Source organism: Bos indicus, chromosome 13 (genome assembly GCF_029378745.1).
Source record: "Bos indicus isolate NIAB-ARS_2022 breed Sahiwal x Tharparkar chromosome 13, NIAB-ARS_B.indTharparkar_mat_pri_1.0, whole genome shotgun sequence".
NCBI classification, from domain to species: Eukaryota; Metazoa; Chordata; class Mammalia; order Artiodactyla; family Bovidae; genus Bos; species Bos indicus.
In genome coordinates, this window is record NC_091772.1 from 66,444,639 (window position 1) to 66,450,063 (window position 5,425).

Genomic DNA, 5,425 nt, shown 5'->3' on the forward strand with positions numbered 1-5,425 from the left:
GAATTCCATGGACAGAGGAGCCTAGTGGGCTACAGTCCATGGGATCACAAAGAGTCGGACACAAATGAGCGACTAACACAAATTGATCTTCTATTATAACCAAACCAGATGAAAAACCCTGCACACTTTATCTACCCTCCTTCCTTCACAGGTAGACCTCACCCCCCAAAAAACTGGCAAACGGTCCCGAAGACCAAGTCTGGGGAAGCCTGGCAGCTTTTATTTCCCCTGACACTTCTGACCATGGCCCACTGGCAGCCACTCTGTGCTTTTGCTTCTTTCTTTTAAAATATTTATTTATTTTATTTATTTTTGGCTGCACTGGGTCTTCGTTGCAGCACGCGGGAGCTTTCGTTGCAGCCTGTGGGCGTCTCTCTAGTTGCGGTGCACCTGCTTTGTTGCCCCGAGGCATGTGGAATCTTCCCAGACCAGTGATCGAACCCATGTCCCCTGCATTGGAAGGCAGATTCTTAACCCCTGACCACAGGAAGTCCCTGCTCTTGTCCTTTTGGAAACTCTCCTCCCTGGGCTCTTAGGAACCCCTCCGCTGCAGCTGACTTTTCCCTTCTGCTTCTCCTTCTCAGCCTCCTTTTTCCATATCCAGACCTCTAAATGCTGTGCTCGCCTGGCCTCAGCCTCTGTCCTCTGCTCATTCGCTCCATACTCTAGTTCTTAATGTCATCCACCGCCCGAGCTGCTTCAAAGCCCCTGCACCCTCGCCTGTGTCATCACCCCCCTAGTCCTCATCACTAGGCCCAGAGCTCCAGAACCCAGAAGTCTGAAGGCGTCTCATACAGCAAACACTCAACACACAAGTCTGTCTGTCTACAGTCTGGTTCTTCACTAGAGGCCTGGGTCTCATGGACTGACATCACCAAACGGACACCTGGGATCTTCCTCCTCCGCTTACGTGCACCCATCCCCCCTTCACAGGCCAGCTTCCTGCCTTCGAGACTTGACCTCCCAATGGCTCCTGAATCCTTCCAGCTCTCTTCAAGTTCACTGGCAACACACTAGTCCAAGACCCCAGCCTTGGTCTGGATCATGGATGGTAAGTTGCCCTCTCCCAGGTTTCCTGGAGGTCCCTCCTGCTCCCCTGCAATCCTTTCCTCACCAGTAACCAGAATGATACCTTCAACATGCAGTTGGCATCATGTCGTGGCTTTTAAAAACTCCTCCAAAGACCCCTTTCTATCACTCTTGGGATCAAGCCCCAAGCATCCCCCGCTTGCTGAATTCTCCAGCTGACTTCTCACCCTCTTTCTTGTCACACACCCACCTTTCGGCCCTTCCCTTCCCACAAGTCCTGCCCCTCCCGCTGCAGGGCCTCCCCCTGCAACTCTTGTTCTGATGCCCCTTAGTGGTCCGTACCCTTTCATCCTTCAGATCTCTTCTGGGAAGTATCAGCAGACCCTCCCATCCCTGGCTGCTCTCAGCATCACACACACCTGTCCTTCATGGTTATCATTTTTGATAACCACTTATTCTTGTGATTGCTTCACTCATGTCTGTTTCCCTGCTTAGACGTGCAGCTCATGTAGGCAGGTACGTGTCTGTCCTGTTCATTTCGTCTCCCCAGCAGCCAGCCAGCACGTAGGAAGGAGATGCTTGGGAAACATTTGTTGACTTGAGTTGAAAACTTTCCCCTGACTTCGCTCTCTAGCTTCTAAACAATCCTCGAAACTTTTCTAATTATCTAAACTTAATTATCTAAACTTCGGCAAAAGGGGCGTCTTCGCTGAGTATCTATTCTCCTCAGGCGCTGCAGTCAGGGTTCTGCTCTGTCTCACCCCTGAAACTGCTCTTGCTGAGGGCTCCGATAACCTCCTAATTACCAACTTCAGTGGGTGTTTTTCCATCCCTGTCTTATTGGAATTCTCTGCAGGGTCTGATATTGTTCATCACCCTCGCTTTCTTGAAATGCTCGGCTCTCTCGGTTTCCATGACAACACCCTCTCCTTGTTTTTAACCCATCTCTATGACGCTTTTTCCTTCCCAGTCTCATTAATCAGAGCCTCTGACTCAACCACCCTTGAAATTTTAGGGTCCTGAAGACTCGATATTGTGAAGATGTCAATTTTCTCCAAATTAATGTACAAATTCAATGCCTTCCTAATCAAAATCCCACCAGGATTTTCTAATGGAAACTTAATAAGCTGATTCGAAAGGTCATAAGGGAGAGGAGATGGGCAAGAATAGCCAAGATAATTTTGAGAAAGTAAAACAAGTGGTGGGAACACAATAGGAGGGAAAGGATTGAATTTACCCTACTAGGTAGCATAGACTAAAGCAGCAGTGATTAAACAATGTGGCCAGGAACAGACACACTGATCTATAGAACTGAAGAGTTCCTGCCATGTTCTAGGATGGGCATTTCAGGAGCACAAAGCTCCGCATTTCTCGGCTCTTTGAAAGGGGCCCACCCAAGCAGCCTCCCCGACATTGGACCATTTTCTTTCCGTTTCTGATCATCCCTACTTCCTACCTTCAAAACTTGCCTGATGCAGGTACCATTCTCTTAAGACCTGAACTTTTATGTGATGTCTGTTTTCTTTTTTTGGGGGGGGGGTTCCTATTATAAAAGTAATAAAAAGATCTTAGAGGGTGAATACATTGCATACTGTGTTCATCACACTATTCTTGTTCTCGTTTGTATTTTTGAAATCTGTTATCATAAAAACAGTGCTACCTGGTCATTGCAGAAAATGTGCACGTGACTAACGCATGGAGAACAGAAACATCTTGAACCTCAGGACCCACAGATGTGTTCTGGGAAAATGCATCTGAAAAGCACATCTTTTCTTAGTCTTTTTTATGCATTTGTTTTCAATAAATAGCTTTATTATATATGTAATTTGCACCATCCTCTTACACTGATTATATGCTAAGCATTTCTCTGTGTTAGTCAACATTCTTTGTAATTATTATGTTTAATGGCTGCCTAATAATCTACCTAATGAATGAAACATAATTTGGTTAACCATTCCCCTGGGGTGGGAGATTTTGATAGCTTTATTGTTTTTCTTCCCTTTCCCTTTTATAAATAAAGCCACAGGGCACATCTTTCTGTACCCATCTTTCCTTCTTTTAGATCGTTTTCTTGGGATGAACTTCCTGCAAATGGAATTCCTGAACCAAACAGTATGAAGCTTTGGAGGCTCTTCACACATCTTAAGCAAATTGCCTTCTAGAAAGGTTTTGCCACTTCACAGTCCTGCCAGCTGTGAACAAGAGGTCCCACGCCACCAGGACGGAGCCAGCACCGCCAGCCTCTCATTTTGTAGTGCTCCTTCGATGGGCCCAAAGTGGTAACTCTCCATCCTAATTTACATTTATTTTATTGTAACTAAGTTCAACATTTTCAACGGAGATGGCCTTTTGAACTTCATCTTTCATAAATGGACTCTTACTGTCTTTTATTGCCCCAACATTTCATTATGAAAATTCTTACTGCTCTGTGAATGTTTTATTTATGAGAACTTTCAGCACTCAGAACCTAACTTGTCCTGTATCAATTATATTTGTATTTTCCATTATAATTCTCTCCATGGCTGTGAAGTCTACAATGGCCTTCCTCAATCACAGTTGATATAATGAATCATTTCTACTTCTTTTTCTAGTTAGTAGTATTTTTCTTTTCTTTTCTTTTTTGCATTGAACTCTTTAAATAAATCACCTGGGATTGATTTTGATCATTAAGATAAAGGGAGGGGGAGGTAAAAATTGCTTTTGGTTTCCCAAATAAATATCACTTGCCATCCCCTCTTAGTGAACAATCCTTCCATTCTCTATTCATTCGTAATGTTTCTGTTCTTCTCAGAAACTACAGTGATAATCTGTGGATATTCATTTGGGTTTTCTGTTCTATTCTATTGAGATGTCTTCCTATGTTTGAAAAAAAATTATTTCATTTTATGTTATACTGCAATATCTGTTAGGGTTAGAACTCTTGAAACCTCTATTTCTTTTTTTTTATTCTTCTTCGTCTAGAACTTACTGATGGGAGTGTATTGTACATGTGAACAGTGTCGGAGACAGAACAAAAAGATAAAAACCTCTAGTTTCTGTGGCAGACATTGAAATTATAGAGTGGTTTTTTTTTTTTTTTTTTCTGACTAAGTTACAAGCAAGTAGTTAAACTCCATAACTAGATTCTGCACTGCATAGCCCAGAACACTGAGTTCACCCACTTACCTGGAGTAGCCATACTAAATTGAAGAAATACAATTCTGTCCTCATAAAGACAATTTCCAGAAAGAGCCACCTGCCCCAATGAGGTACTTGGGTTACCCAATGTGGTCCCAATGAGGTACTTGGGTTACCCAGTGTGTACCCAATGAGGTGCACTAGGGTTAGCAGAGCTAATCACCATATCATTTTTTAGAAGACTGACTTTTCTGTTTCTTTCTCTTTGGTACTGTACAAGAGGTCCACCGACTTGTTATGAACAAACATTAAATCTCTATTTCTTATCAGATCGGTTGCCCAAGCATCCAACTTCCATGTCCAACTTTCTGTCTCATCTTGGGTTTCCCACAACACCATTTGTCCACACATGTATACATTTTTCGAGCTATTTCTTCTCTATGGAAATAAAATTGCAACACTGGCCTCCATAGGGGCAGCCCAGGGGTGGGTACAACCCTGAAATCTGGAGGCAGTATCAGGAGATCTGGAGTTAGCGCTGCCCCAGTCAGCCAGGCACTGTGTCTCTGGACTTCTCAGTTCCCTTTTCTGTAAAATGGGGTTATTGTAACCAAATGAGTAGAGAGCATCAACACAACTTCATTCTCCACTCAACAACTATGTGTGAGGAGCAGGAATTCCAGAGTGGGCAAGGAAGGAATGATCTGAAGAAATGGCCTTCAGGAAGCTTTTAGGAGTAAAAGTAAGAATTAGGGCTCTTTCAGTGGAGCTTCATGATTCAGACGGTAAAGAATCTGCCTGCAATGCAGGAGACCTGGGTTCAATCCCTGGTTGGGAAGATCCCTTGGAGAAGGGAATGGCAACCCACTCCAGTATTCTTGCCTGGAGAATTCCACAGACAGAGGAGTCTGGCAGGCTACAGTCTATGGGGTCACAGAGAGTCAGACATGACTGAGAGACTAACACTCTTCAAAACAGAGGGAAAAGGCAACTGCCAAAGAAATGACTAGAAGGGCCATGAGGGAAGTGAATGGAATGTTGAGGAAAGAAGGGGGCAGGGACCCTGCTCTGGACATTTGAGAGGAGGAGGTGTGGGGAGAGCTTTCCTGGGATGAGGGACTAAGCGAGCAAAGGCTGTAAGAGAGGAACTGGAGGAATTCGCCGCAGGCTGAGGACCATGAGTTGAACATCCAAGGGGATTGAGGAGATGAATGGGCAGATCTGGTGAGCCCTGTCAGCTTTGAGAGACAGAGCCCAGATTCTGTTCTAAGGGGCATGG

The 5,425-nt window shown here is 44.4% G+C and overlaps 1 long non-coding RNA gene across 1 annotated transcript; it reads left to right on the forward strand.

The window, feature by feature from the left end:
* The first annotated feature begins 637 nt into the window (after positions 1-637).
* Positions 638-3,776, forward strand: LOC139186404 (uncharacterized). The gene is made up of 2 exons (XR_011569948.1): positions 638-1,051; positions 3,092-3,776. It is a non-coding gene; the product is annotated as an uncharacterized lncRNA (long non-coding RNA).
* Positions 3,777-5,425: the final 1,649 nt, after the last annotated feature.